Here is a 13,123-nt window from a genome sequence, read left to right on the forward strand (position 1 = left end):
GTATGTGTTGTAATAATCATAGGAAGCACAGCGAGAGACAAATATGATTGATTGTTGGTTTCTTTATAAACAAAATAGAAGTCAGACGATCGATAATGATTCCTGCAGTTTTATATCATACAACAAAAGCAGTATACGATTATTTAAACGAATTGTATTAATTACCGGTCTCCAAAATCAACCAAAATTGAAACGCTTAATCACAGCAAAAATAATTAATGTGAACATTAATAAATAAATTATTCTAATTGTTTTTATGTAGTATAAAAATGTACGTATTCCTACGATCTTATATTATCTAACTATAAATATATTTTATTATCTACATCCGATGCAGCTTATATATTTTTCAAAATTGCTTATCCTAACATATCAATTCAAGTCATTTACACGAATTAGTATCGATTGCTTATTGCTCATCTGTGGTGCAAAATACCAACAACTTGTCAGCAACGATGTCACGAATGTAATAATATGATACACAGTGTATACGAATGGTGCGAGCGCGAACATGCAAGATGGTCTTTTTTTGCTGACATCACACATATGGACGTCTACATTGCAAATGAGCTGTTTTTATGGGCGGAATACATTCTGATACATATGGTGCAGAACTGGCAGTGCCGAAATACCATGTGGTGCGCAAATATTTTTCTTGATGTTTATATGTCCGGAACTTTTGAGTGAACAGATAAAATAATTTTAATATGGTAGATTGTTTGAATTTGCATTTAGCATTATCAAACATGATTGTGTTTTGTTTTGTGTGCGTGTCTGTGTGTCCGCGCGCGTGTGTGCGTGCGTGCGTGTGTATGTGCGTGTGTGTTATTTAGTGTTATCAAATATTATTTCTTCCTAAATTGATGATATCACAGAATACGATTTCTGGAAGTATTGTTTATGCACATGTATGTATAAGTCAACGTCCGAGTGCTACTAGGTACTCAAGTCAATGAATAAATTACAAGTGTCTCTATTTAGAAACATGGAGTCCTTAACGGCAATCAATTTTTAAAAACGCAATAGTTGATGTATTCAATAATTCCACGCCATAATTGAAGAAAAATCCTTTCATGGAATATGTTCAAATCAATTAAACGTTTTCCTCATCACATTGTTCTTCGAACAAAGAAAACAAATGTCTCTGATACTTCAAATGCTGGCGACATTAAAGACGTCTTAATTATGGATGTATAAAAGTGAAAACTACAAAGGAAGCGTTTGCAGGCATCACATGATCTAACCACATCGATATTATTTAATACCTAATCAATCTAATTCACTTCTTTTTTTTAACTATCTGTCAATTAAACTGATTCTCAGCAAAGACATTTGTCAAATTTAACATGCATTGAATTGAACACTAAAACAGAAATAAACTGTCAGTAAACTCTTTTCTAAATTACAAGCGTCATGGGACTGTCGCACACGATTATAATTCATCATACTGTTCATTTTTTGTTGTCACGTTGCATTTAAAAGGCTTTTACATAAATGTGTGTCTGACTTATACTTTCAGTTTTTCAGTTATTGGGGCCTAAACACTTCGTTTTGATACTTACTGACTAGCAGGCAGAATTGAGCATAACCTTGCAAATTTCTTGTATGGTTGGTTTCATTTGCAGCAGGTTAGATGAGGCTCTTTGCGTTAGATATCCAATCGTGTCGGATGTATCACGATTAAAGCCATGCATTCTTTGGTTAAACACATTCTATTGAGCGATGAACTGCCTCAAGCAGAGTACTATTGGTTGTTCAGTGAGGGTGTCATCACCATTTAAAAAGAACGGAGGGTTACCTCAGTCAGAGATTGTACAGTAAAGAGCATAATATTAGGTTTTTGCTTTGTTCAGTGAAGAGAAGACAAATGAGGAAAAAGCGGTGTGTAGTCTCCTGATTTCCACACCTTCCTGATGGTGAGAGAAAAACAACTTCTAACATAAGGATGATGGTTCAAGGAACTACAATCGTTACGGCGGCGAGTGTACAGGGCCTGTAGCTGGTATTTCCTATAATAGAACAGTTAAGGAGATTTTGGCTAGAGGTACGATTAAAAACCAACAACAGTGTTTCTAGTATTTGTATCATTTTGGACACGATTCAATGGTGTAATAAGAAAGGACTTAACTAAAGAACAAGGTTGTCTGCGTTCAAGAACTGGATAAGTTGGGTGAATTTCTACGAGATCTTGTGGAATCTTGTCTTACTGTCTGGGAACCAAAACCGACAGATAATCTGTTGTTTAACCATTTTTCATTTTAAAGAAGAGATTATGTTTTTGTATCTCTCTTATGCATACTCCTAAGACTGGTCAAATAAATGAGAGAAAAATAATACCTCAAAAGTCCGCCCATCAAGCCGATTACAAATATGTTTCATTGTGTTACCTATAGGTCAGGCTTTATCTATGATATACTTAATTAGACAACGGCAACTGCAATAATCAGAAAGAAAAATGCCTAGATGAGATTCAGCAAAAGGTTAAGCACACGCTGATGTATAAATGGGTTGAATATATTTCGTTTGAATGGACTTTACATTGAAAAATGAAAAAGCGATTTGATTTCAAACTCATTTTATTGATATAATAAAAAAGAATCTCTGCAGGACAAAAGCAAAATTTAGGTCAATGATACCAAACAATTGTTTTGGTGAATAGAAATCATTTACATTAAATTTGCATTGCATCCCATTCATTGATATTTGATATACCCGCTACCCATTAAAATGCTGTTACTGCTGTTGCTGTTGAATAAAAGCAAAAGTATTCGTTTAAATGTAACGAAGAGGTTTTACATTTGATCAATTCATTTCTGTTACAAATACCCCCATAAAACCCACATTATAAACTGCGCATTCTTGTTGCTCCTCAAATAAAATGTACACATAAATCTTTTTATAGAAATCTTTTTTATCATCTTTTTACATTTCATTCTTTTTTTACCACAGGCTTGGATTGTCTACACATTTGCTTTATGTACTGATTCTTTTCATGAAAACTTGCACCTTGCCAGTTATCTGACTGATGGGGAAATGTACCTCCACCAAGGCAACCCCCCCCCCCATGATATGGGCTACAAAACTGCATGTGATTACAGTACTGATGATGATGTTGAATGTAGTGAAGAATTTGCCCGTAGTCTTAATGAGAATGACATCTGGCTGTGACGTTTTGGTCTGGTGTCTGATACAACTTTTGCCAATCTTGAAATTGTGAATACCAAGTTTCCATTTTCGCCTAATAAGAGTCCCTTGTTTCTCTTTTCGCCCTGCTTGAATTATTATCACCATTTGTGAGATGGATACCAGTTTGATTTTCCTTAGGCTGAGTTATAATGTTTTCTTTAGTTTGTGCAACCGATACCTTTGAATAACACTTCATCATGCTGACTATTGTCAGCGTATAGTCGAGACTTTCTTGTGGTGCTGTTTTGTCCCTGGACATTAACGATTTAAAAAGCATTTCTGTATTCCCTTTCAGATATAGATTCAACACTTGAAGACATTGAATCGTCCCTTGTATCGTCAGAGCTAGTATATAAATCATTATTGATGAGTCGTAATTACGTTTTGTTTTATCATTATGCTCTTTAGAGCTTTTTAACAAATCATCATATTTTGGGTGAAGCTACCCTTTGTTTCAGCGACTAGCTCAGTATTTATGTGGAAAACTACAGAAACAAGCTAAGTAGCCAAACATTTATACATAAACCCCGTTTAATGACACAGGGTAAACGCCAAAGACATAGAACACAAAAACAAAAAAATCACAAACAAGAAAAAAGTCTATAATTATGTCTAATATATTAAGACAAAGAAATGTGCATGGATAGGTCCATAACGCTCACTAATACAGTAATATTTATGCTTAAGTTCTCTTATTGTAAATGTAGTGTTTAAGACTGGGTCATTAAGTATTTTTAAGATGTAGGTTTAATTCTGTATTGGCAAATATTTAAAGTCATGCATGGGGGATTAAACATAAGAATATTGTGAAGTCTCCCAAGCTTCTTAATCTACTAAGACGTGCTTGTCAATGTACTAAATGGGAGAAAAACCTAAGCTATACTCAATATTACACTGGATTGCAAACACATGATTCAGTTATTACTTTTCTAATATTTAAAACAAACTTAAGGGACAGGTTGATCTTAATAAAACTGAACTGAAAATAATTATGTTTGAAAAAAGATAAAAACCCTTGGAAGAATAAAAAATTATTTAAAATAGGTCTCTTGTTATGGATAATTGAAAGATATTCTTCCAAATCTTAAACCTTGGTCAAAACGTTTCGAAAGTTTATCTTACATATATTTATATGATACGTCGGGTTAAACGAAATGTCACTTGGTTAAATGCTTCGATGTTAAACTTAGTAGGATTGTAATCCGGTTCCTTATCACAATCTAGGTATATAATCACTATGGACATGTCAAGTTTATTTAATACTTAAAAAACAATCGGTTGTGTTAATTCTTTGGAAACCCTGTAAATTATAAGTTAACTTATATTGTCAAACGTTTTGCAACACTATTTCATCTTACTTGGTCAGACAGTTTGCCTTTTTAAACTTGGTTGAGTTCTTTTGAGGCTGGTAAAATTAACATGTAAAAAAAGTATTTGTATTCCTGTGACGTAAAAGCTATATCATTGTCGTGTTTGAAATAGTTCGTGACCTTGTGTATCGACTTCGGTAAGTGGCGATGTGTTCGTCAAAGCTGCTTTGCATATCAATGATCATAACCGGTCGTTGCCTTGTTTGATATGTTCAAACTAGTAAATGCTAATATTAATGGAGAGTTTAACGCATTATAAGTCATAAATTCCTGCTTCTCTTTCTTCAATAACGGTTAAGTTCCGACGTAGAACGAAGCTTTAAGTCAGTAGAGCCTAAATTGTTATCATTTTTAATACATGTTTTCTTAATAATATATACAAGGCGACATATGTCAAAATCACGTTGTTGTTGTGTTTTTTGTTTTGTTTTCGTCACTGTCTTTGGTTGCAGACTTAAAAATCGAACTTAAACAAACATGGGCTTAGTGGTGGATCCGTGGTCTATTGGTAACACACTTGACTGTCAATCGAGGGATCGCAGGTTCGATTCCCCGCCGCACCACTAAACAAATATAGATCGTCTTCCGGGAGGGACGTTACAGCGGGGACCTGTGTGACAGGGCTAGGCACTGGTGCACGTAAAAGAACCAGGGTAGCTGAGGAGAGGATTATCAAACTTACATTCTGTCTGTGCACTATCCTCCAAAACCCTAAATTGACTAACAGTCTTATTGGAGCACTCGCCGAATGGGCAAGGCCCCAGTGCGAGTATAAATAAGCTTACACACACATTGGCTTACCACATTCAACTCCGACCGCACCGCATTCCACAAACCACCGTTGTATATTGGGTTAGATTAATAAACCTAAATAGTACTGTCTGGTGCCATTATTGTAAAGAAGAAATGAGTAACGTTTATCAAAATTTCAGTATTGTATGTAAATTATATTAACCCTTATGATAACCTGAGTAATGCATGTATATTGTATTAACGCTTATAATAACCTGAGTAATGCATGTATATTGTATTAACGCTTATGATAACCTGAGTAATGCATGTTTATTGTATTAACGCTTATAATAACCTGAGTTATGCATGTATATTATAAAAAAAGTGTTTATAAATGATTATTTGATTTATGCATGCAAAATGTATAAACGCTAATGATATTCTTAGTAATATTGTATTTACGCTTATGATAACCTGAGTAATGCGTGTATATTGTATTAACGCTTATGATAGCATGAGTTATGCGTGTATATTGTATTTACGCTTATGATAGCCTGAGTTATGCGTGTATATTGTATTAACGCGTATGATAACCTGAGTTATGCGTGTATATTGTATTAACGCTTATGATAATCTAAGTTATGCAGGCGTAATGTATTTAAATGCTAATGATAAGCTTGGTATTGCATGTGTATTGTATTAAGTTAACGCTTATGATAATCTAAGTTATGCATGCATAATGTATTTAAATGCTAATGATAGGCTTAGTAATGCATGTATATTGTATAAACGCTTATGATAAACATCAAAGGTGCATGTTTATTGTATAAACGCTTATGATAATCTGATACGTGTGTGTATATTGTATAAACGGTTATGATGAATTGTGTTGTACATGTATATTGTTTAAAAGCTTGCGATAACCTGAGTAGTGTATGTATATTGTTTCACAGGTGACGATAATCTAAGTACGGTATATACATGTTGTAATTTTCTTGACCTCATACACATTAGGGCTTCAAAAAGATAAGAAGGATAAAAACTCAACCAAATATACTTATGACGAGAATAGTGTACATGTATAAACCTCCACTTCACTTGTGTTTATCGCGGCGAGGTCACAGCATTTTCAGAAAATTTGAACTTCATTGTTCATTAGGTTAAACATTGTATAAACCTATACAAGTCCGGATCAATGGAAAATTGATTATACGGGAAAACACGGAAGTAAATCTGATCTCTCCGTGTTCAGAAAATTGAAATTTCATTTACTGAAAATGGTTTATGATCGAGTGGTTTATTCATTACAAAAGATATTAAACTCCGATGTAATCATTACAGCAATACCATCTCATGTTTGATACTTTTTTAATGCTTTATGTCATCCTTGTCACCTGCTGCTTGTTGTATAGCATTAAAAAATGCATGTTGATAAAAGAGTATACCAGTTAACAAGAGCTGTCGTAAGAGAGCGCGCTCGACTACGCCGCTTTGACTTAGAAGTGAATACAATAACGATGTAATATGTGCCTGTCAAAAGCAGTACAATAATCTATCTAAAAAGTGAACAAGAATCGCGATGTGACAAAACCAGGTTTTTAATGATTGGCAGAAGAGATTCAGTTTTAGTAAAAGTGACCTTGACCCTAGGGGGCCAAAAGGTAATCCATGAAAGCTCTGCATAAACTTGTCCTATATACCAAGTTTGGTCACACTATGTCAACCCTAACTTGAGTTATTCAGTACTAACCATAATTCTGTTTTTAGCAACAGTGACTTTAACTTAGACCATAACTCTCGGGGCCAAAAACACAATCTTAGGAAAGGTATATTTAAACTCTTCCTATATACCAAGTTTGGTCACAATATGTAGACCCTTACTTAAGTTATTCAATACCAACCCTTTTTCTGTCAATAGTAACCTTGACCGTGATCCTAGCTAGGGGCCTTAAACGCATTCCCATGAAAGATCTCCATAACTGCTACGTATATACCAAGTTTGGTCTCTTTATGTCAAACCTACCTAAATTTATTCGATACATAATGTGACTTTGACGCTTCCCTTTCACCAGCCTGCCCGAGCAATGACGCAAGTCATTCAAATAACTTGTTTTCCCTTTATGAAAATGTGGTTAAGAATATAAAAATGTGCCTTTCAAAAATAATCAAAATAAAAAATAATCATTCAAGGTAATAAGTGCATGGAATGAAGGGTATAGTTTTTTTATTAAAATCCCAACTTGCCCATAAACTTTAATCTGCCCTAAAACTTTAACCTACGTCAATCAGGGGCCATAACTTGTATTAGGATAATATGGAATTATGTTACCTCATTGTGTGATGGTCCTGAACAACTGTGTGAAGTATTAAGTCAATTGAATGAATGGTATTGGACTTATAAGTAAAAATCCCAACTTGCCCTAAAACTTTAACTAGACGCCAACGCTAGGGCAAGTAGTATAGCCCTCCTTATTCTTCGAATAGTCGAGCTAAAAAGGGACAAGAGCACCACTAAGTGAACACCAACGCTGGTAACCTCGAAGTCAAAGAAGGGACATGTCTCAATAAACTTGTATTAAAGCCACAGTTATGAGTTGCTATAGGAATAATATAAATAAGTTTTTGGCAACACATCTTCTATATTCAGTTTGCATATCTTGATCTTGTTTTGAGATAAGGTCAATATTAATGTGTTTGCCCAACGCCGATGACATCGCCCTATTTTATGGCTGATACAGCTACATATAAGCTGTGCTAGTGGTCTACACGTTGTGAGCAACCGTGTCCTGTGCTAAGACGGCCACATATATGGGTCCGATTTCTTTAACAGTCTTAAACTCTCTTAAGCTGCTAATATTTTCAGCGGGGACCAACAATCATCATGCTCCCAGCAACTAGTCACACGATTACTTTAAGCCTACTCCCACTATTGGCAGTATTGCACTTTTTTAGCAAAATAACAAAAACTATATTCGCAGTCATTTTCATTCCGATCTGTGAATTCGGGTTTTATTAAGATTTTTCAGCTTAATTGCATTGAAGGTTTAAACCCTTTGTATTTAAGATATTTTGAGAAATTCACCCCTAGCAAGTTATGAATTAAGTATCCAGTCTGTGTTTGAGATCTGTGCAATATCTTGTTTCAAACTAACAACTAAGACCCATTCTAGCCTTAAACATATTTTAGGGTCAAATATGTCTGTTTTCAAGATCTGTGAAGTATCTTCGTCTCATATAACCAACAAAATTATGAAAGCTTACCAATGTATTTGTAGCAAGTTTTATTTTAGGGTCTTTGTTGCTCCGTGCAGTTTCCAAAATACATGGACAATCTGTATTGACCAAATATATGTACAAATTTGCAATAGAATTGTTCAGTTTAAAATAAGTGTCTGATCGGTATTCGAGATTTGTGCAGTTTCTGGGTCCACACAAAGCACATGAACAAACTGTGTACCGCCTTCCCCCAGCGTGTCCGCACTCTTGGCAGCTGATACCAAAACTGAGTGGAGGGCATCATAACCCCCGCCTCCTATCCAAACCCCCTCCTCAACAAGCAAGACCTGATCACCACCCTCAGAGGTGAGCAGCCCCTCTCCCGAGGTGAGGTACACTGTATCTCTACCCTCAACCTGGACCGGGGTCCCTTCCAGTGCCCCTAAGTCATGTTCGTGCAACTGTCTATGCTTCGCCCACTCTGATTGGTCCTCGAACAGAAGGTAACAGATATCGCACACGGGCTACGGTTGTGTGAATAGTAAACAGGTGTTTTTGAAGACTGTCATGCTGTTTAAATGGGTCTCTGCACAGGTCACAAGAGTATTCTGCCATGAGGTGCATTGCTTCATGTCTCTGAAGGGAAGCTAAAGAATATAAAAAACAAACACATAGTCATGGATAAACACCAACAATATCTTTTATTGAACAGTTGCTATCTTTTTCTTTTGTATTTATGTATACATTGTAGTAAAGTATATACAAAATAGACATTCTAAGTAAATTATCAGCTCCATAATGCAGAAATAAAATCTGGCTCAGAAAGTCTAATCCTTTTTAATAATTGAAAATAAAATTAAAACTTGTTTAGATTGGAGTCTTTGTATAGTCTTAACTATTTCAATTATTAATTTGTCCAAATCTACTCTATGTGGGTCACTCAAAAACTTTTGTTATATGCTTCTTATCAGGCATTACATACACATGAAATTGCTTTGTTCAAACCCAATAATATATATCCTCTGTTCGCAAAAGAATTTCTATATTCCTTGTAGCAATTGCCTTAAACCGTCGAAGTTGTCTTACCTTTGTTTATGTTTAAAGAGACTCATTCATGGTTTGTGAAATGCACTTTTAACGGGTTTTTAATACGATTTTTTTAAATAAAAGTGTGTTAAATTGGCAGGAGTGGTAAAATGAATGTACTGACAGCTAGAACCCTTCAAAAAACGTTGCATTGGCAGTGTTGTAAATGTAGAAGGAAGGACTTAATTAAAGTATGGGTTCGGGAACTGGATATGTTGGATGAGGAGATCTGTTTGAGTCAAGTGTCCTACTGTCTGAAAACCAAAACCGACATAATAATCTGGCGTTTAACCATTTTTCATTTTAAAGAAGAGAAGAAGCTTGTGTTTTTCTCGTCTAGTATTCACACTTTCCCTTGGAGCAAGCGCAGAGAAACTAGACAACTACATTCAGTTTTTATATTTTGAAGGTCGTCTTTTTAATATATATATTTTTTTAATTCTATTATTTATTTTATATTGTTGGGTTAATTATCCCAGATAGCAAATGCATACTTCCAAGACTGGCCGAACAAATGAGATAAAAATAACACCTCAAAAGACCGCCCATCAAATCGATAACAAATACATTTCATTATATTAACTATGTACCCGGCTTTATATGTGATGTAGTTAATAAGACAGCGCCAACTGCAATCATCACAGAAAAAATGCCTAGATATGAGATTCAACAAAAGATATAGCATAATCGAACATATACATGGTCATAAGATGGTGTATGAATAGTTTTATTTCTTGAATATATTTCTTTCGAATGGCCTTTACATTCAAGAATGAAAACGTGATTTGATTTCGAACTCATTATTTGATATAATAAAATTTGAAACACTGCATGACAAAAGTAATATTTTGGTCGATGATACTAGACAATTGTTTTGGTAAAGGAAGTCATTTAATTTACATTGCATTCCATTCATTAATATTTGATATACCTGTTACCCATAAAATTGCTAAAATAAAATGAAGTTATCTAAGAATAGCATCAAAGGTATTCATTTAAATGTAACGAAGATGTTTTACAATAGGTCAATACATTTCTGGTACCAATACCCCCATAGAGCCCACATTATAAACTGCCAATTCTTATTGCTCTTCAAATAAAATGTACATATAAATCTGTTTTTATCATCTTTTTACATTTCTTTATTTTTCTTGACTACAGGCTTGGGTTGTCTACACATCTGCTTTATGTACTGATTCTTTTCATGGAAACTTGCACCTTTCCAGTTATCTAGCTGATAGGGAAATGCACCTTCACCAAGACCCCCCTGATATGGGCTATAAAACTGCATCTGGGGATTACAGTACTGATGATGATGCTGATAATAGTAACGATTTTGTCCTTATTTTATATGACTTCTGGTTATGACGTTTGGGTCTGGTGTATTATACAACGTTTGCCACTCTTGAAATTGCGTATACCAAGTTTCCATTTTCTCCTGATAAGAGTTCCTTGTTTCTCTTTTCGCCCTGTTGGAATTATTATCACCATTTGTGAGATGTATCACATTTTGATTTTCCTAAGGCTGAGATTTTTTATTTTGTTTAGTTTGAGCAAATGACTTACTATTAACCGATAATTTTGAATAACACTTGTCATCCTGCTGACTGTTTTCAGCGTATGATCGGGACTTTCTTGTGATGCTGTTTTGTCTCTTAAACATTAACGATTTAAATTCATTTTCGTGTTCCCTTTAAGATTCAGATTCTTTATTTGAAGACATTGAATCGTCACTTGTATCGTCAGAGCTAGTATATAAATCATTATTGATGAGTTCGTAATTACGTTTTGTTTCATAATTAGGCTCTTTAAAGCTAGTTAACAAATCATCATCATATTTTGGGTGGAAGTTACCCTTTGTTTCAGCAATTAGCTCAGTATTTATGTGGAAAACTGCAGAAGCTAAACGTTTATACATAAACCCCTTTTAATGGCACAGGGTAAACGCCAAAGACGTTGAACACAGAAACAAAAAATCACAAACAAGAAACAAGTCTTTAATTATGTCTAATATATTAAGACAAAGCAATATGCATGGAAAAGTCCATAACGCTGACTAATACAGTAATATGTATGTTTACGTTCTCCTTTTGTGAATGTAATGTTTAAGACTGGGAGTATTTTTAAGATGGAGGTTTATTTCTGTATTGGCAAATGATTTGCCAATACAGAAATAAACCTCCATCTTAAAATTATTTTATTTTTTTAAATTCCGGGGGATTTTTACCTCCCGCGGGGAGACCGGGGGATGGATCGAAAATCCGGGGGATTTTACCCCCGCCGGGGGATATGGCATGTATGCAAATCTTTAAAGTCATGCATGGGGGATTCCGTATATATATATATATAAATAATTGGTATGTTTATCAAGAATTGTTCGGTAACGCCTCGGAACGGTCAGTAAAATGTAAATTTACAACACTATTTCATCTTACTTGGTCAGACAGTTTGCCTTTTTAAACTTGGTTGAGTTCTTTTGAGGCTGGTAAAATTAACAAAAGTATTTGTATTTCTGTGACGTAAAAGCTATATCATTGTCGTGTTTGAAATAGTTCGTGACCTTGTGTATCGACTTCGGTAAGTGGCGATGTGTTCGTCAACGCTGCTTTGCATATCAATGATCATAGCCGGTCGTTGCGTTGTTTGATATGTTCAAACTAGTAAATGCTAGTATCATTTGAGCGTTAACCGCATTATAAGTCCTTAACTCCTGCTTCTATTTCTTCAATAACGGTTAAGTTCCGACATAGAACAAAGCTTTAAGTCAGTAGAGCCTTAAGTGTTATCATTTCTAATACATGTTTTCTTAATAATACATACAAGGCGACATATGTCAAAATCACGTTGTTGTTGTGTTTTTTGTTTTGTTTTCGTCACTGTCTTTGGTTGCAGACTTAAAAATCCAACTTATACAAACATGGGCTTAGTGGTGGATCCGTGGTCTAGTGGTAACACACTTGACTGTCAATCGAGGGATCGCAGGTTCGATTCCCCGCCGCACCACTTAACAAATATAGATCGTCTTCCGGGATGGACGTTACAGCGGGGACCCGTGTGACAGTGCTAGGCACTGGTGCACGTAAAAGAACCAGGGTAGCTGAGGATTACCAAACTTACATTCGGTCTGTGCACTATCCTCCAAAAATCTAAATTGACTAACAGTCTTATTGGAGCACTCGCCGAATGGGCAAGGCCCGAGTGCGAGTATAAATAAGCTTACACACACATTGGCTTACCACATTCAACTCCGACCGCACCGCATTCCACAAAGCACCGTTGTATATTGGGTTAGATTAATAAACCTAAATAGTACTGTCTGGTGCCATTATTGTAAAGAAGAAATGAGTAACGTTTATCAAAATTTCAGTATTGTATGTAAATTATATTAACCCTTATGATAACCTGAGTAATGCATGTATATTGTATTAACGCTTATAATAACCTGAGTAATGCATGTATATTATATCAAAAAAAATGTTTATAAATGATAATTTGATTTATGCATGCAAACTGTATAAACGCAAATGATATAT

This window comes from Mya arenaria, chromosome 14, assembly GCF_026914265.1.
Source record: "Mya arenaria isolate MELC-2E11 chromosome 14, ASM2691426v1".
Lineage (NCBI taxonomy): Eukaryota > Metazoa > Mollusca > Bivalvia > Myida > Myidae > Mya > Mya arenaria.